This window comes from Microcaecilia unicolor, chromosome 13 (genome assembly GCF_901765095.1).
Source record: "Microcaecilia unicolor chromosome 13, aMicUni1.1, whole genome shotgun sequence".
In the NCBI taxonomy this organism is placed as follows: domain Eukaryota; kingdom Metazoa; phylum Chordata; class Amphibia; order Gymnophiona; family Siphonopidae; genus Microcaecilia; species Microcaecilia unicolor.
Window position 1 is genome coordinate 72,799,788 of NC_044043.1, and position 20,723 is coordinate 72,820,510.

Consider the following 20,723-nt stretch of genomic DNA (forward strand, 5'->3'; position numbering starts at 1 on the left):
GTCTGTGCCCTGAAAAAGACAGGTACAAATTCAAGATATGAGTTTATCTTGGGCAGACTAGATGGACCATGCAGGTCTTTTTCTGCCGTCATCTACTATGTTACTATGTAACCACTAACAGCCCTTCTGGCCTATTTAACATTTTCAAAATATAACTGCCAGGTCTCCTTCATCAAGTATTTTAACTTTATAATGCAACATTCCGTTTAAACTATGCTCTCTTCCCACACAATTCCTGAAATAGTTCCTCTTCTTCTCTCTTATATCTCCCCTCCAGAACTTTGAGCTCAGCCTCCAATTCTCACACTTTCTGCTCCTTTATCCTTTTTCTGTAAGTGGCAATAGATACAATATGAAGGGCACTTTTTCAAAACTCAGTCCATTTTTTTGGTCAGTTTTGGAGTTATGCAATTAATTTTGTTCATCAAGGCAAGATTCCCTTACTGTAACTTATTCCTGTGCCAAGACTCACTTCATAGTATTTTAAATTAATTTGTGTTGAATATTCTATGCAAAACTCAGTCCAAAAGCCACTACCTATTTTTCTCAAAACTGCTGCTGATGGACTGAGTGAGTTTTAGAAAAGTGCTTTCATATGTCACCCACAGCACATTTATGTCAATCCCAGCTTGATCATTAAAATCAAAATACTTTGCCAGTTTCTCCTCCACCCTCCTATGTACTTTCTTATCATGGAGCAAGGATTCATTTAATCACCATCGGAGTGTTTACCCCTTCTCGCATCCACTCGAAGGCAACGATAGAGTAGCATATGATCAGAGACAGTAATCAACCCAATCAGGCACTAATGAGTGTGGTATAAATTATACAGTCTTACTCACTACATATCTGTCCTAGAATATGTCTGGTTGGCAGCAGAAAAATAGTATAATCTGTTTCCAAAGGTTCTGTAACCTCCTCACATCTACCAATACCAAGTTGCTCATATTTCTCTTTTTTTTATCAAATGTCCACATACATACAAGAAAAACCTGCAAAGTAAAGAAGTGTCCAAAAGAAAATAGAAAAAGGTCATGAAAAAATAGCAATGTCAAAAAGCAAATAAACACACTCTATCAAGCCCACTATATAAAGGAATTGTGGAAGAAGATATTATCTAATATAATAAAACGCACCGTGAACGTTCTAATGAGGACAACGTTCTGAAGCCATCTGACGTCACTCCCTGGCTGCCTGTAGGGTTCGTGGCGTTCGTGGTGTGAAGCCACCCAGCAGTGTTGCCAGGTGGAAAATTTTTTTCCCACCCAATCCAGCATAAAAACCGCCCAAAACCCGCCCAAACTCAAACCCCGCCCCTGACACCCCCACCCCCGCGTCATCACCCCTGCCGTCATCAACCCCGCCCCCACCTCCCCCGTCATCGGCCCCGCCTCCCCCGTCATCGGCCCCGCCCAAAACATCACTAACCCCGCCCAAAATGTCACTAACCCCGCCCAAAAACGTCACTAACCCCGCCCCCCGCGGCCGAAAAAGCCGCCCAAAAAACCGCCCTGAAGCCCAAAAAGCAGCCCAAAAAACCGCAACCCGCCGCGGGCAAAAGTTTCCCGCGGCGGGTCGCGGAAAACCGCCCAATTGGGCGGTAAAACCGCCCACCTGGCAACACTGCCACCCAGCCGTCTCTGCCCCGCCCTCGCGTCAAACGTCATGATGTCGAGGGCGGAAACAAAAACAAACAAATCCAGCAGCGCAGCGTAAGGGAAGGAGGTGGCGCTCCCGACGTCTCCAGCCTTCCCTTCACTGTGTTCCGCCTTCTTCTGACGTCATCCTTGACGTCAGAAGAAGGCGGAACACAGCGAAGGAAAGGCTGGAGACGTCGGGAGCGCCGCCTCCTTCCCTGACGCTGCGCTGCCGGAACCGCCACGGAGGTAAATTTAAAAAGAAGAAAAAAAAAATAGAAATAGGGGAGAGAGAAGAGAATGGGCAGTAAAGTTGAACAATGGGAGCGGGAGGGCAGGGGAGAAACGACAGCATGGATGCGAAGGGGGGGGAGCATGGATGCGAAGGGGGGGCATGGATGCGAAGGGGGGGGAGAAGAGGGCGGGCCAGGCTGGGATATGGGAGAGAGAGGAGCATGGATGCGAGGGGGGGTCATGGAAGGGAGAGAGGGGACTTGCTGGAAAAGGATGAATGGAGGCGGCAGGGGACAGAGGAGCATGGATGGGCATGGATTGGGAGGGCAGGGCTCAGGGAGAGAGGGGAATTGCTGGATAGGGATGAATGGAGGGGACAGATGGGCATGGATGGATATGGATTGCAGGGCAGGGCTCAGGGAGAGATGGGAATTGCTGGATAGGGATGAATGGAGGGAGCAGGTGACAGAGGAGCATGGATGGGCATGGATTGGGAGGGCAGGGCTCAGGGAGAGAGGGGAATTGCTGGAAAGGGATGAATGGAGGGGGCAGGGGACAGAGGAGCATGGATGAGCATGGATTGGGAGGGCAGGGCTCAGGGAGAGAGAGGAATTGCTGGATAGGGATGAATGGAGGGGACAGATGGGCATGGATGGATATGGATTGCAGGGCAGGGCTCAGGGAGAGAGGGGAATTGCTGGATAGGGATGAATGGAGGGGACAGGTGACAGATGGGCATGGATTGGGAGGGCAGGGCTCACACTCTCTCATATACAATGTCTTTCTGACTCTCACTCTCACACACTCTGTCTCACACTGTATCATATTCACACTCTATGTGCCACACAGTCACTCACACACTCGCTTGGTCTCATACACTCACTCTCACAGAGAATCTGTGTCTCACACACACTCTCTCTCTCGCCCACACACACACACTCTCTCTCACACTGTGTCTAACATACACACTTGCACACACACATTCTCACACACACACTCTCTCACAAACACACTCACACCCAGACTCACTCTCTCTCTCACACACACAAACTCACACTTTCACTCTGACTCTCAAACAGTCACTCTCACATACACTCTCCCAAACATACACACTCCGAGGAAAACCTTGCTAGCGCCTGTTTCATTTATGTCAGAAACGGGCCTTTTTTACTAGTAATCAATAAGCCTGAAACAGGGCTGTAGCTAGCTATGTGCAACTGATGTGTCTGCAGAGAGTACAAGGGAAGCTGGGGCATCAAAATTGTACCCTGTTCATTGGCTTCCTTGATGCAGGTGGACAGGGTGGAAGCATGACGGAAGCACTTGAGGGCATGCCGCACAGAGTGTGTTTCTAGTTTGCGATTCTCCTGGTCCAATTAAGATCCTTCCTAGATCTCAATAAGATTATTTAAGTGTATGTTGGAAGTAAAGAAATGGGTGGGGGTAATGGTGTTAAGCATTGCTAGATAATATTTTTTTCCTCCAGTTCTCCATGGAAAGAGAGAGACTAAAGATTTTAAAAAATGTTAAAACAAATTCAAATCTTTGTACCATAGAGGACCCTGAATGTTGTGCTTCCCTCTGATCATCGTTTTACAAGACAGGAGCAAACCACCTAGGTGGTCCACATCTTCAGTAGGAAAGGAATATAAAACCCTCCTTGGCCACCTTAACACTAGAATCAGGTGACTCAACCTGAGAAGATACCATCTCTAGCTATCAGATGCAGCAGGAAGCGCTTGTAGAGTGGGAGAGTGGGCTACAACCAACCAGGAAAACAGGATCACCCTAATGATTATTGTCGCTCATGGCCATCTAAGAACTGCCAGGAGATCAAGCTGTAGAAAATAAGGCTCACCAGCTTCTCCCTGTCAAACAACCTACCCACTGAGGCTGTACTCCCTTCTGAGAAGGCAATCTCTCTCTGTCTGCCAAACTATTTAGCTCCTCTTTCTCTTGCCCCAAACATTGCCAAGGTCAAGCTGTGGTTCCTTCCATGCAGGGACACAGATTAGGACGAGGAAGTGCTCAAAGCAGCGAAAAGATGGAACCAGATTTGTGGGCCAGTGGTATGCAAGAGGCAGGGCTGCCGTGACGGAGGGGGGGCAAGGGGGACAAACTTCCGGCGCCGGGGTCAGGCCGCCGGCGCTGCAGACCCCGGTCTCACCTGCCTGCCTCCTCGGCTCCAGGCCCCCTGCATTTGAACCGGCAGTTGCAGATCGCCTCTCTTCTGGCCTTCCTTCCCTGTGTCCCGCCCTCACGGAAACTGGAAGTTACATCAGATGAGGGTGGGACACAAGGAGGGAAGGCCAGAAGAGAGGCGATCTGCGACTGCCGCTTTGAATTCAGGGGGCCCGGAGCCGTGGAGGCAGGCAGGTGAGACCGGGGACTGCAGCGGTGGGGGCGGGGGGAGCGACGGAGGGGCAGAGGTGGGGGCGCCCTTGCCCCGGGCCCGGCCTAGTCTCTCGGCAGCCCTGGAAAGAAGTGGAAGCTTAGCAGAGGAGGCCTTAACTAGACCATGGGGCATGAAGGAGTGTAACTTCCTAGAAATGACTCTGCCCTTGCTGTTGACATCATCTATCTGACTGGCCTTTATAAACAAACTTTTCTACTGTGCAGCTGTAAGCCCATGGCCACATGACCAAAGGGATGCGTAACCAAAGGGATAACGACCCTTTGGTGCCACTTTGGGACACAGGCCAGGAAATATTTTTGTCATAATTGGTAAGAGGAAAATGAAATTTAGATCGAGTCTTTCTACTACCTCAGCTGCCTTGCTGGCTAACAGTGAGTATGTTGTAGCCCACCCCAAAGAGGGTTATACCCTTGTATTGAATTATCTCATTTCTAGGTTAGTGTTTCATTGCATCAGGTTGGGCTTTGGTGTTGCATTAGCTTTGACATAGGATACTGAAGAACTGCAGGCAGCACCAGCCCCCACCCCCCATAAGGGGAAGTTAGTTCTGAGCAATTTTTCTGTGGCTCTATCTGCTGGCAGGGAGACATAACTCACTCATCTGGATTGGTCTGGCAGGACTCAAGGAAAGAAAATTAATAGTTTAGTCCAAATTTCACCTAGCTTTTGGGCTTACAGATGGAATATAAGAAATTAAATCAATCAATCAATCAATGATGTGGCTGGATAGTGCAGGGAAAAAGATCACCTCCTTGGGCTAGTACTTTAGATCGAATTTTCAAAAACAGATGCTGTCTGTTCTGGGTTGCCCAACAAAAATCTGGTGGGGGGGGGGAAGCAAAAACAAATCTTCTGTCCCATAAACAACATATTCCTAGATCAAAAGAAAAGTTTCAAAATGTTCTTATCAGTCTCAAAAACAAATGTACCAGTCAATGTTCAGTTCACAGTGGTCAGTGTCTTTTTAAATGCTAGAGGTCGTGGAAGCCATTTTGAAGGGACAAACATGAAGGGTAGAAGTGAGTGGCCATTCTGCTCATTCCTCACTAGATTGCCAGGGATCAGGCCTGAGGGGATTTGGGAGAGGGGGTTCTTGACATTCCTGGGGTTGGGAGGGAGGAAGGGAGGGGGATCAGAAGGAGGTGTTGTTCATGTTCCAGGGTTGGAGGAAGGGAGGGAGGGGGTTGTAAAGGAGGCTTCTTGATGCTCTGGAGGGGGGAGTTCTTAATGTTCTGGAGGAGGCTTCTTAATGTTCTGGAAGGGTTGGAGTGAGGGGTGTTGGAAAGGGGATTCTTGATGTGCTGGAGAAGTGGGATTGGCACACTTCAGGCCGGTACTTGGAAGTTATGCTGGTACTGGCTGATATTCGCTGCCACCACCCGCATAACTAAAGGGGGCATAGTTAGGACTGCTTTTTGTGTGGTCCTATATACTTGCTTAGCTGAATATTGCCAACACCCACATAGTTGCTGGCTGTTCCCTGACTGACTCCACCTTTACACAGCCTGACACCAAAATGGCTAATTATTGTCAATATTCAGTGGCACTGCCTGGTTAAGTGCTGCAGACAGCAGCTTCTCCTATCACATAAATCAGTGTTTCCCAAGTTGGTCCTTGAGCACCGCCTTGCCAGTCAGGTTTTCAGGATATCCACAATGAATATTGTAACCCCCCAAGAGTACTCATGTGTTAAGGATCTTCTTGTGGCTCCTGTCCAGCATCAGCAGCCTCTAACCAAAGCTTGCTAGTGATTTGCTTCTGAGAAATACAAGGCTCCTCTATGGTACCCTGTAATCCTAGGCTCAATGTTTGGGGCTCCTCTTTCACTCAGGGTGACTGTTCCTCATTTATCATCCCTTCTTAGACTCCTTCTCTGATGTATCCTCAGGTAACAGATCATCTTTCTGGTACACCTGATGTGCCCCCTGATACCTTCCTTGGGAATTTAATCCTGGTTTCTCAGCTATGCCAGATATGTAAATTAATCAGCAGATGCAAATCCACTCTATAGCATCCCTGATCCAATCTTGTGGGCCACAACTTCTTTCCACCAAATCATTCAACTAGTTTCTTCTCCACTGAGCTCACTTATTTGGGAGACCTGGTCTCAGTTTAAAACAGCCTCCTCCCCTGGACAAGACTTTCACACTCACTTTAAATTTACAGTCCTGTCCTCCATCTCACGGCTGTTAGTCAACTTCAAATAATACTCAGTTCCATTACTACCATAGCCAGGTAAGTACCTTTTTGGTTTTAAGGGCGATCTCCTTCAACAGGACTCTCGCTTCAGGCAGTTCCATCCCCCAATTCCTCTTCTCTAGCTCCTCTGGAGGTGCTGGTGCATGTGTTTTTTTTTCTCTCTCTCACGCTGCTAATAGCCCACCACACCCTTTCTGGGCTCCTCCTCTTAGTTCTGGAAGAGTCCAGAACCTTCTGTGTGCCTGTTCTCTTAAAGAGGAATCCTCTGCTGTGGGTCCTCCCTGGTCCCCATCTTCAGGCCTTAGCTGGAGCTCCCTCTAGTGGCCCCTTCAGGTCATTACCCTGGTGTCCCCTTGGAGTTCCCTCTAGGGACCATATTATGGCATTTTTGAATCTTTTCTGTAGGAGAGCGCCCTCTGGTGGCCTACTCAGGGTAGGGCAGTCCTGTGTTTATCACATACCCCCACCTTTAAGATATTGCTGCTCCCTCAAACATTTTAGTCTCTTCTCCTTTGAGCAGCAATTCTTTACTCCCTTAACTTATCTCTGGGTCAGTTTCATTCTTCACCCTCTCTCTTAAGAGGGTTCTTTCCCCTTTTCAGCAAAGATAGGGATTCTCAAGAAGGCATTATAACCTGTAGTTCACCGTAACACAAAGGCTCTGATCCTCTCTAGGGGACCTTCCTCAGTAACCCCTAGAAACTCAAGGAGCCTTTGTCCTTTCTTTTTATGTCTGCCTAGGCCTCGGCGTCTAATTTCTTCTCCCACTTTCCTAATCCATTTCTACCTACCTTTAGCAACTATGTACTTTCCTAACACCTAATTTTTGTATAACATCAGGGGAATTTCTAGTCCTACCCTTCTCCTTTCTACAACCATGGGAGGTACTTCGCCTACTAGGCCCTGATTGGTATTTGTGGTTTGGGTAGAGGGTCCTAAGTCTCCTTTTCCCTGGGACTTTTAGGCATCTCCTATCCTTCCCTTTTGGTATAGGATATCCACTTTTGGTATAGGACTCCCCCCATCCTCTGGGTGATCTAGCGTCCTCCTGGCACCCCCCTTGAGCCCGTGTCCCACACTCGGGAACTCTTTCTTTACCCGACTCTAAAGTGCAGCATCTGGGACCTAGGATCCACCCTTTCTTCTGAGGTCTGAGCCTTTCCCTCCCTTGGGCAGCCTTTTTCCTTTTCTGCTTGCCCTTCCGGGGTCTCTCAAACCCTTTAAACCTTACACCACCTCTCTGTGGTTTTGACAGGGCCCTCCTGATTCTCCCTGTCCTGACTCCTACCCATGGATAGGCTTTTACTTATCTTAACCCCTCTTGGGTGCTCCTTTCCCTTAAGCCTTTCTGGAAGAGGACATCTACTGCTAGGGTCAACACCCTACACTTCTTTTCCAGGGCTTCCCTGCATCTTTCTGCCCTTTTTGTGGTTTCCCTGGCCTGCTGTTTCTCTACAGCCCACTCAGCTGCCACCTAAGCTTGAACCTGTTGTAACTCGTTTATCCGAGTTTCCAACTCCAGTTTACTCTGGGTCAGGTATCCAACCCTTCCCCAGGCTTCCTGCATTTCCGCAAATAACCCCTCTGTCCTGCGGGTATATACCTTGTGCAGGTCTTCTATTTGGACTACCTTCTCCCCATTAAGCTTTGCCAGGTCCCTGACCTCAGCTTGGGTCTGCTGCAATGCTACGGTTAACTCTGCCACAGCTTTAGCATTCCCCCGCTGTACTTCCCTCAGCTGGATTTCCTGTTGGCCCTTTAATTCTCCCAGCCAAGCTTTTACCTGGGTCAAACTCCCCTTCAGCTCTCCTATGGTTGTTTGCAGTTGTTTGCCCATCTCCTTAATAATTTCCTCCATCTTGGCCAACTCTACTTCCTTTTGCTTCACCTCCTGCCTGGCTTCTTCCAATTCTGCCCTTACAGAGGTGACAAGCTTATTCTCTCTTTGCTTCTGGAGAAGAGCCAAGGCTTGCTGTTCCCTTAAACTTTCCTTTAAGGCCTCCTGCTCTTTTTGCCATTCTTGGTGAGCATCTTGGAACTCAGCTTTAACTAGGGTTACCCTCTGCTTCTGGTCTTGTTGCAACTTGTCTGTGAGGTCCCTTATCTCCTGCTCATGTGTGGACTGCAGCTTTGCTAACTGGGTCTCATTTAAGTCTTAGGTCTCTTTCAGGGTAGCTGTAAGATGGGCTACTTCTGCTTTCTTTTCCTCCCTTAGCTTACATTCTGTGAGCAGCTCAGCCCTAAATGTGGCTAGCAGTGCCTTTAAACTTTCAGCAAGCAGCACCAGTGCATTGGAGTGGAGGAGTAGCCTAGTGGTTAGTGCAGTGGACTTTGATCCTGGGGAACTGAGTTCAATTCCCACTGCAGCTCCTCACTTAACCCTCCATTGCCCCTGGTACAAAATAAGTACCTGAATATATGTAAACCAATTTGAATGTAGTTGCAAAAACCTCAGAAAGGCAGTATATCAAGTCCCATTTCCCCCTTCCCTTCCCCAATCTGCACCCACTTTTCCAATTGAATTCTTGACTGATTTGATGTCCAGAGTTACCGCCACACTAAGGGCTTTCAACAACATCAAAATCTGCCCACTGGGCACCAGACTTCTCTGAGGCCTGCTGCAGTGGTGACCTACACATAGGACTAGATATGGTGCCTAAAAAAATCGGCACTGAAAAAAACCACACTTAGTGCTTTTCTATAAACCTTGCCTAAAATTAGACATGGTTTATAGAATACAAGTAGCTCCTGTTCCTGTAACTAAATTTACCCACGGCTATTAACGCCAACTAAAACCTTATGTAAAAGTGGATCGGCCACAGTCTATATGTAAGCCGCATTGAGCCTGCCATGAGTGGGAAAGCGCGGGGTACAAATGTAACAACAAAAAAAATATAACACTGAACGTAAATTTTAGGAATGCCCATGACCTGCCCATGCTGCTCCCATGGCCACACTGCCTTTTGAGATCTGCCCTGTCCGATTTACATGCATCACTGTATAGAATACGCTTATAGTGAGCTATGCGTGTAAATCCTAATGAGCACTAATAATTGGTTTACGGTTTATTAAACGTGATATACTGTTTTCCTTGCAAGCAAAATGAAGCAGTTTACAATAAAAACAATAGAAAACAGAAAATTTAAATGTTTGTTAACATCCAAGGCTTCTTACTCAAGTTATGCGCACAAATCAGTCTCCGTTTATAGAATCTGGGGGATACTGTTTTCTCTAGGCCCCACTATATCTTGAGTCTCTCCATTCAGTGATCTGGCTGGATTTCTTTTCTCCTGCTCCGGCTCACGTAAGTTGAAAATATCAAGTGGATTTAAATTAAAGTGAATGGAGGAATTATCGTGTCAGCAGGTTGGATCAAGCCTCAGAAAAGGACATCTGCTGCCATGCTTTATAGTGTCCCCCCCCCCCCAAAAAAAAAAAACCCCAATGATTGTTTTTAATTCATCTCCAACACTTCACATTTGTGGCTGGTTGACCCAATTCAGTGAGCTTCTGGACAGCAACACTAAGATGCAACTTTATCTGAGAACACAGCGAAGAACGTAATATAATGTACGCACTAGGAGGCTTTTAACAGCAGTGGTTTCCACCCTCAATTTAAGTAGAGAGGTGTGGTAGCCGTGTTAGTCCACTCTTAAAGGTTATCAATAGAAATCAAACAAAATAAAACATGGAAAAGAAAATAAGATGATACCTTTTTTATTGGACATAACTTAATACATTTCTTGATTAGCTTTCGAAGGTTGCCCTTCTTCCTCAGATCGGAAATAAGCAAATGTGGTAGCAGATAGTATATATAAGAGAAACATCAAAACATGAAAGCTAATTTTAAAACAATACAGGAACGTAAGACCTTTGAAATAAGAATGATTGAATATTTTGACACCCAACAAACAGGACTTAATAAGGATCTGGGTTTTCTAACCCATTATAAACCATAAAGCTGTATTTCTCTGTTTATTACCCTCCTCTCACCTACCAACACCCATTCTGTTAGAATATCAGTGAAATACTTTGATGTCCCCATGCATACCTCCACCCTCCCACTCTGTCAAACTGTCAAAGTAATGCTTTGATGCTTCTCTTATATATACTATCTGCTACCACATTTGCTTATTTCCGATCTGAGGAAGAAGGGCAACCTTCGAAAGCTAATCAAGAAATGTATTAAGTTATGTCCAATAAAAAAGGTATCATCTTATTTTCTTTTCCATGTTTTATTTTGTTTGATTTCTATTGACAACCCTCAATTTGAATCAGCCAGCTACAATAAAGACAGGGTCATGCAAGATCACCAATTCCTGTAGTCAGGGTGGACTTCTGGTGGTGGGGCAGCTGCCACTAGGCAGTTGCCGACTCTGCCTATTGAGAAGTCTGTCCCTGCATATTGAACAAGTACAGAATAGATCCTGTGACTCACACAAGCATGACTAAGCCACCAAAAGATACTTTGTTTACAAGAGAAACTGTTTATATATGGCACATTTTTTGTTTATGGTATATGTTTTCTTTTATATTTTGACAACAGTCGTTTCTTGTTGTCTAGGAACAATATATTTTTTTTTCATTCACATCAAAATATTATCCTGTTTGCTAAATGCAACAAAAAAAAAAAATTTCAACAAAAAAGGAAGCAAGCTAAAAAAATAAATAAATAAGAGAAGAAAATAGTGAATGGTTTGTTTACTCTCAGATTGTGCAGCAGCAGGTAATGCAAAGTCTTTGGATACAATCACAGAAATCTTTGGGAAGAGTAATGAGGAAAGAGGAGACACCCAGCTGGCGTAAATGTATAACTTTCAAGTTAAAAAAAAAAAAAAGGTGGCACACAAAACAGGAAGACATTATTGCGATTAAAACAGACTTAGAACAACAACAGGAAAAAAAAAGTGACTTCTGTTTTAAGTGAACAAAGTATAGCCCAAAAATTAGTATATAATTATTTAGATTATTCCAATTTATATATTAAAGTTTTAGATTTTTGTTATTCTATTTTCACTGAGTCAAAGTAAAAGTGATGCTTAAGAGTCAGAATATAGATTGACTCTTCTCTCTCTCCTCTTCTCTCCCTCGCCTCCAATTAGCAGTAAACATGGCAGGATGCACGCAAAATTAATCCCAAATGACAGTGTATCTTTCATTGTAAAAATACAAAAACATGGACTGTATTCTTCAAGTGTGTACTTCTACTATTTAAGGGGGACTATTGCATTTAGGATGGCTTTTCATTATGGAAATGTACTAAAGTGTTTTCGTTGTTGAAAAAATGCATTTTTTAAATATATTTTTGTAAATGAAGGCAAAAAAAAAATAATATAGTCCTTCCCCCACCACCACCACATACAATGTTAGCAACTCTCAAGGGAGGAATTGCCTCATCTTATGACTAAGAGAAAAACAACTGAGACCTCAGAGATACACTGAGCTCCATGTCAACACCCACTGGAGAACTCAACCCTAGCGACTGATGTTTCCAGTGCATCCAAGGAGGTGAGCTTTGTTTGTGGCAGGAGATGACCTTGAGAGATAACACTAACCTCAGAGAGCATGGAAGCTACATAGAAACCTCCAGAAGAGCACAGTGGTTTTGATAGTCCATGGCTGAACAAATATTGTGAAATTCTTCTATGGTACCAGATGGCTGCAGGTCAATGGAAGGAGGTCATCCTATGTTCTATTTTCTTCCATTGCATCTATGGATTTTTAGCTCAAGGTTTTCTACTAATGCAATGATAACCTTGCTTGGGGCACATATAGCACTTCTTCAAATATATGCTGAAGAAGAGTTGCCTCTCAGCTATATTTAGCCTACTGCAGGGGTTCCCAGAACCTCATAAGAACATAAGCGTTGCCATACTGGGACAGACCAAAGGTCCATTAAGCCCAGTATCCTGTTTCCAACAATGGCCAATCCAGGTCACAAGTACCTGGCAAGATCCCCAGCCAGTCAGGCTTTCAGGATATCCACAATGAATATGCATGAGATTGAGTTGCAAGCACTGCCTCCTTAGTATGCAAATCTATCTCATACATATTCATTGTGGATATCCTGAAAACCTGACTGGCTGGGATTCCCCCCAAAACAGGTTTGGGAATCACTGGCCTACTATCTGAAGGCAAGGGAAGTCGTGGAGGCAGTGTGTGCAAATAGATTTCATGCATATCATTGGGAAAATCCTGAAAACCCGATGGGTTACGAGGTTGCCCACCCCTGACCTAGAGCCTCATTTTCTGCACGTTGGAAGTTGGAGTATAACAACACATTCTACCCAGAACTAATCTAAGTGACTTTCCAAAAAAAACACAAACAACTTTTTTGTTCTTAATTATTTTAAGTGCTTTAGAGGGCAGTCAATGTATCTCGCTAAGGACAACGAATGAGGCGATTCAGAGGACAGTGACAAAAGTGATAAATGGGGCTTGTGCCAGAAGATGTCTGAAAAGAAACTTGATGACCTGAATATGTATACTCTACAGCAGGGATTCTCAACCCAGTCCTCAGAACACACCCAGCCAATCAGGATTTCAGGATATCCACAATGAATATGCATGAAATAAATTTGCATGCACTACCTCTGTGGTATGCAAATCTCTTATGCATATTCATTGTGGATACCTTGAAAATCTGAGTGGCTAGGTGTGTCCCAAGGACTGGGTTGAGAACCCCTACCCAAGAAGAAAGGAGGGATAAGGGTGATATGATATAGACCTTTAAATTCTTAAAGGGTATTAATATGCAAACTAATCTTTTTCTGAGACAGGGAACTGGTAGAGCTAGAGGTCATGAGTTGAGGTTGCAGGGTGGTAGACTTTGGAGCAACATCAGGAAATACTTTTTCATAGAAAGGGTGGTGGACACCTGGAATGCCCTCCTGGGGAAGTAGTGAAGACAAAAACAGCGGTGAAATTCAATAATGCACTGGATAAACACAGAGGATCCTAAAAACTTAAATACCCCATAGCTGGAGTGAGTTTTGACGGCAGCTCCAGTGGTTGAAGTAAGACCGATGCTGGGCAGACTTCTACGGTCTGGGACCTGTTAATAGGCTGGAGTTTGCTTTGACAGAAGAGTAGTTGAAAGAAGGACTGACTGGTGCCTGGGGGACTTCTACAGTCTGTGCCCCAAAATTGGCAGGGAGAGACAGAGATTAAGGGGTCCTTTTACTAAGCTATGGTAAAAAGGGCCCTGTGGTAGCAGCAGTGCCTGTGCTGAGGCCCCTTTTACTGCAGCAGGTAAAAACGAAGAAAAATTAAATGGCTGTGCAGAGGGGGGGGGGGGCAAAATTCCCCGGGCCCGGGCCTCCAAGGGGGGCCCGGCGCCGGGGTCAGGCCGCCGGCGCTGCAGTCCACAGTCTCACCTGCCTGCCTCCTCAGCTCTAGGCCCCCTGCATTCAAAGCGGCAGTCGCAGATCACCTCCCTTTGGGCCTTCCCTCCCTGTGTCCCACCCTCGCGGAAACCGGAAGTTACATCAGACGAGGGTGGGACACAGGGAGGGAAGACCAGAAGAGAGGCGATCTGCGACTGCCGCTTTGAATGCAGGGGGCCCGGAGCCGTGGAGGCGGGCAGGTGAGACTGGGGACTGCAGCGGCGGGGGCGGCAGGGGCAGGGGGAGCAACGGGGGGCGACAGCAGAGGCGGGGCGGCCTTGCCCCAGGCCCGGCCTAGTCTCTCGGTGGCCCTGCTCAGTGGTAATCGGGAAGCATGCGGCGCTGCTCGATCACCGCCAGGTAACCCCCTGTGGTAAAAATTAACAAAACTTTCTGGTTACACCGGAAATACCCTATGCTGGGGGCAGAACTACTGGCACCAGCCACATTAGACTGACGGTAGTTTCCGATTTGCCATGCGACAACCCTTTAGTAAAAGTGCCCCTAAGTTTGCAAGTGTTTAATCATGAACTGAAACCTGTGCGGAGTGCCAAATTCAACTCTGGCCGGCTTGTTGGGCAGACTGGGTGGACCATGCAGGTCTTTATGTGGTGACATTTACTATGTTACTATGTTGTGTATTTATATTTATTTCAATGTGGCACAGGGCAGAATGGTAAGAGGACAAAAATATCAGTAACCAGGTTTCAGAGATAACTCAATCAGAGGCATTGTCCCTTTAATTCAGCAACATAATCCCTGGCTCCAAAGGGAAGTTACTGTACCAGCTGAAATTTTCAAGTCCTTGGCTTGCCACCCCTCACCTATCCACACCCATCCTGTTAGAATATCAATGATATGCTTTGATGTCCCCATGCGTACCTCCTACCCACCCCCATCCTCCCACCCTGTCAGACTGTCATAGTAATGCTTGAATGTTTTCACTTATATACACTGTCAGCTAGCACATTTGCTTTTTTCCGATCTGAGGAAGAAGGGCAACCTTCGAAAGCTAATCAAGAAATGTATTAAGTTATGTCCAATAAAAAAAGGTATCATCTTATTTTCTTTTCCATGTTTTATTTTGTTTGAACCTTAAGAGTGGATTAACACGGCTACCACACTCCTCTACTCAAGTCCTTGGCTGAAAGAGAGCCAGCACTGATAAAGATATGCAGAGAAAACTGACTGAAAACTGTCGCTTAAATACTGAGAATGTTCCAGAACGATTTAACTGTCTTTAATCTTCCTTTCCTGTTTAACAATAATTGGAGTAGTTGTTGCTACTCTTATTTTTGGAAATAATGTCTCCCTTACAAACATTCCTTCAACAGTTTTTTTTTTGTTTTGTTACATTTGTACCCCGCGCTTTCCCACTTATGGCAGGCTCAATGCAGCTTTCATGGGGCAATGGAGGGTTAAGTGACTTGCCCAGAGTCACAAGGAGCTGCCTGTGCTGGGAATCGAACTCAGTTCCGCAGGACCAAAGTCCACCACCCTAACCACTAGGCCACTCCTCCACTGTTGCTACTATTTGAGATTCTACATGGAATGTTGCTATTCCACTAGCAACATTCCATGTAGAAGTCGACCCTTGCAGATCACCAATGTGATCGCGCAGGCTTCTGCTTCTGTCAGTCTGACGTCCTGCACGTATGTGCAGGACGTCAGACTCACAGAAACAGAAGCCTGCGCAGCCTTCTACATGGAATGTTGCTAGTGGAATAGCAACATTCCATGTAGAATCTCAAATAGTAGCAACATTCCATGTAGAATCTCCAATAGTATCTATTTTATTTTTGTTACATTTGTACCCTGCGCTTTCCCACTCATGGCAGGCTCAATGCGGCTTACATGGGGCAATGGAGGGTTAAGTGACTTGCCCAGAGTCACAAGGAGCTGTGCCTGAAGTGGGAATGGAACTCAGTTCCTCAGTTCCACCACCCTAACCACTAAGCCACTCCTCCACTCTCTGTTTGTCCTTTATTTTTTATTGTTATGCAGCCTCTTACCCCTGGGAAGTCTGACTCGTATTTTCATCATTTTGGCGCCACAGTTGGCTTCTTGCAGCAATCTGTCTATTCAGTTTTAAATGCAGGAAATATATGTGCAATACATCCCAGCTGGTAATATTACAGATCAATCAAAACACCAGTGCTTGAAGGGAAAGTTCTGTGGTATATCTTTGTTTCTATACCACACTAATAGAGCAAGTAGGTGGAGCTGCCGAGATCACACAGATCTTAGTGTGTCTACCAACAGTTTAGAAACACTTCTCTTGCTTATTTAGAAAGATTTCCTGCGTGCTAGGTCAGTGGACTAGGGATACTAGTCCTGTGTGCTCTGGGCTCTGGAATGCTGATGCCTGTGGACCTAATGCTCCTGAAATGAAAGGCCATTGTATCCAGGAGACTGATACCACAATGGTACCAGTGGGGTTTTGTATTGTAAATGAGCTGGGAACAAAACAATTAAGATAATTGTTAGATTTTGTTTTCCTCTTGAGTCTGCTCAGTGCAGTTGGTTCTTACTAATGTCATGTTTAATACATGCCTTTTTATTTTCATGTAATAGACTATTTTCACAGGATAATATTCATTTGGGGTGTTTAGAGAGGTGAAATATAAATATTTATGGTAAGCTAATATACTTTTGCATCAGGAATTCAAATTCTCTCCCTGTGAATTCTTGCTCTGCCTTTTTTTTCCCCAGTTCATTAGTGCACTATACTTCAACTGCAACATGCAAAAACATTATATTAACCTTTTTATTTATTTATTGTCAAAACTTATTTTGTTTTAAAGTAATCTAAGTTTGTTGTTTGTCACCATAGTAAGTGTATGCTGCAAACATCCTCATACTGTAGCTTCCATAGGAATTTGATTGCCATGCCACTTAATACTGGACTTGACTCCAGAACTCCATTCATAGGGATTTGATCCTGTATTATGAGTAATGCTCAGGACTGAAACGCCCTTCATGGATGAGATAAGTCTCCTCATTTGCACTTAAGTAACAATGAGTTTGGAGCAGCTGTGTTGTTAGAGGGCACCATGTAGATTAAACCAGTGGCATAGCTATGGGGGCTTGGGCCCCTGGTTCGGCTGGCAGGGGTTGGGGACCCCTGCCAGCTGAAGCATTTGTCCAGCACTGGTCTCTGCCGCATTGCCTGCCCTGCTCTTCTCTACTACTACTACTACTTAGCATTTCTGTAGCGCTGCCAGGGTTACGCAGCGCTGCACAAGTTTAAACATGGGGAAGGACAGTCCCTGCTCAAGAGAGCTTACAATCTAAAGGTAACAAACTATGTAGTAAGTGTAGGTATCATGAATGGGGAAGGTGGTTAGGCGCCAAAAGCAAGGAAGAAGAGATGGGCTTTGAGTAAGGACTTCAAAATGGTCAGGGAGGGTGCATGGCGTATGGGCTCGGGAAGTCTGTTCCAGGCATAAGGTGATGCGAGGCAGAAGTACATAAGTACATAAGTACATAAGTAGTGCCATACTGGGAAAGACCAAAGGTCCATCTAGCCCAGCATCCTGTCACCGACAGTGGCCAATCCAGGTCAAGGGCACCTGGCACGCTCCCCAAACGTAAAAACATTCCAGACAAGTTATACCTAAAAATGAGGAATTTTTCCAGTCCATTTAATAGCGGTCTATGGACTTGTCCTTTAGGAATCTATCTAACCCCTTTTTAAACTCCGTCAAGCTAACCGCCCGTACCACGTTCTCCGGCAATGAATTCCAGAGTCTAATTACACGTTGGGTGAAGAAAAATTTTCTCCGATTCGTTTTAAATTTACCACACTGTAGCTTCAACTCATGCCCTCTAGTCCTAGTATTTTTGGATAGCGTGAACAGTCGCTTCACATCCACCCGATCCATTCCACTCATTATTTTATACACTTCTATCATATCTCCCCTCAGCCGTCTCTTCTCCAAGCTGAAAAGCCCTAGCCTTCTCAGCCTCTCTTCATAGGAAAGTCGTCCCATCCCCACTATCATTTTCGTCGCCCTTCGCTGTACCTTTTCCAATTCTACTATATCTTTTTTGAGATACGGAGACCAGTACTGAACACAATACTCCAGGTGCGGTCGCACCATGGAGCGATACAACGGCATTATAACATCCGCACACCTGGACTCCATACCCTTCTTAATAACACCCAACATTCTATTCGCTTTCCTAGCCGCAGCAGCACACTGAGCAGAAGGTTTCAGCGTATCATCGACGACGACACCCAGATCCCTTTCTTGATCCGTAACTCCTAACGCGGAACCTTGCAAGACGTAGCTATAATTCGGGTTCCTCTTACCCACATGCATCACTTTGCACTTGTCAACATTGAACTTCATCTGCCACTTGCACGCCCATTCTCCCAGTCTCGCAAGGTCCTCCTGTAATCGTTCACATTCCTCCTGCGACTTGACGACCCTGAATAATTTTGTGTCATCGGCGAATTTAATTACCTCACTAGTTATTCCCATCTCTAGGTCATTTATAAATACATTAAAAAGCAACGGACCCAGCACAGACCCCTGCGGGACCCCACTAACTACCCTCCTCCACTGAGAATACTGGCCACGCAATCCTACTCTCTGCTTCCTATCTTTCAACCAGTTCTTAATCCATAATAATACCCTACCTCCGATTCCATGACTCTGCAATTTCTTCAGGAGTCTTTCGTGCGGCACTTTGTCAAACGCCTTCTGAAAATCCAGATATACAATATCAACCGGCTCCCCATTGTCCACATGTTTGCTTACCCCCTCAAAAAAATGCATTAGATTGGTGAGGCAAGACTTCCCTTCACTAAATCCGTGCTGACTTTGTCTCATCAGTCCATGTTTTTGTATATGCTCTGCAATTTTATTCTTAATAATAGCCTCCACCATCTTGCCCGGCACCGACGTCAGACTCACCGGTCTATAATTTCCCGGATCTCCTCTGGAACCTTTCTTAAAAATCGGAGTAACATTGGCTACCCTCCAGTCTTCCGGTATTACACTCGATTTTAGGGACAGATTGCATATTTCTAACAGTAGCTCCGCAAGTTCATTTTTTAGTTCTGTTAATACTCTGGGATGAATACCATCAGGTCCCGGTGATTTACTACTCTTCAGCTTGCTGAACTGACCCATTACATCCTCCAAGGTTACAGAGAATTTGTTTAGTTTCTCCGACTCCCCCGCTTCAAATATTCTTTCCGGCACCGGTGTCCCCCCCAAATCCTCCTCGGTGAAGACCGAAGCAAAGAATTCATTTAATTTCTCCGCTACGGCTTTGTCCTCCTTGATCGCCCCTTTAACACCATTTTCGTCCAGCGGCCCAACCGACTCTTTGGCCGGTTTCCTGCTTTAATGTATCTAAAAAAGTTTTTACTATGTATTTTTGCTTCCAACGCTAATTTCTTCTCAAAGTCCTTTTTTGCCCTCCTTATCTCCGCTTTGCATTTGGCTTGGCATTCCTTATGATCTATCCTGTTACTTTCAGTTGGTTCTCTTCTCCACTTTCTGAAGGATTGTTTTTTGGCTCTAATGATTTCCTTTATCTTACTGTTTAGCCACGCCGGCTGACGTTTAGTCTTTTTTCCCTTTTTTCTAATACGTGGAATATATTTGTCCTGAACCTCCAGGATGGTGTTTTTAAACAGCATCCACGCCTGATGCAAGTTTTTTACTCTGCGAGCTGCTCCTATCAGTCTTTTTTCACCATTTTTCTCATTTTGTCGTAATCACCTTTTCTATAGTTAAACGCTAGCGTACTTGATTTCCTAGTTTCACTTCCTTCAATGCCAATATCAAAACCGATCATATTATGATCACTGTTATCAAGCGGCCCTCGTATCGTTACCCCCTGCACTAGATCATGAGCACCACTAAGGACTAAGTCTAGTATTTTTCCTTCTCTTGTCGGCTCCTGAACTAGCTGTTCCATGAAGCTGTCCTTGATTTCATCAAGAAATCTTATGTCCCTTGCGTGTACAGATGTTACATTACCCCAGTCTATATGCGGGGTAATTAAATCCCCCATTATTATTGTGTTGCCCAGTTTGTTTGCGTCCCTGATTTCCTTTAACATTTCCGCATCCGTCTGTTCGTCCTGGCCAGGCGGACGGTAGTACACTCCTATCACTATCCTTTTCCCCTTTGCACATGGAATTTCAATCCACAGTGATTCCAAGGAGTGTTTTGCTTCCTGCAGAATTTTCAATCTATTTGATTCAAGGCTCTCGTTAATATACAATGCTACCCCTCCACCAATCCGATTCACCCTATCACTACGATATAATTTGTACCCCAGTATGACAGTGTCCCACTGGTTATCCTCCTTCCACCAGGTCTCAGAGATGCCTATTATATCTAATTTTTCATTTAGTGCAATATATTCTAACTCCCCCATCTTATTTCTTAGGCTCCTGGCATTCACATATAGGCATTCACAGAAGGGGCGGAGTCTGGAGTTAGCGGTGGTGGAGAAGGGTACAGATAGGAGTGATTTGTTCTGAGAGCGGAGGTTATGGGTGGGAACATACGGGGAGAGGAGGGTAGAGAGGTAATGGGGGGCTGCAGATTGAGTGCACTTGAAGGTCAATAGGAGAAGCTTGAACTGTATACGGTAGCGGATCGGGAGCCAGTGAAGCGACTTGAGGAGAGGGGTGATATGAGAGTATCGGTTCACACAGTAGATAAGATGTGCGGCGGAATTTTGGACAGATTGAAGGGGGGATAGGTGGCTAAGCGGGAGGCCAGCGAAGAGAAGGTTGCAATAGTCAAGACGAGAGGTAATGAGCGAGTGGACGAGGGTTCGGGTGGTCTGTTCAGAGAGGAATGGGCGAATTTTGCTAATATT

The 20,723-nt window shown here is 45.4% G+C and overlaps 1 long non-coding RNA gene across 1 annotated transcript; it reads left to right on the forward strand.

Moving 5' to 3' along the window:
- The first annotated feature begins 523 nt into the window (after positions 1-523).
- Positions 524-19,778, forward strand: LOC115482357. The gene is made up of 3 exons (XR_003944083.1): positions 524-597; positions 1,096-1,100; positions 19,767-19,778. It is a non-coding gene; the product is annotated as an uncharacterized LOC115482357 (long non-coding RNA).
- The last annotated feature ends 945 nt before the right edge of the window (positions 19,779-20,723 follow it).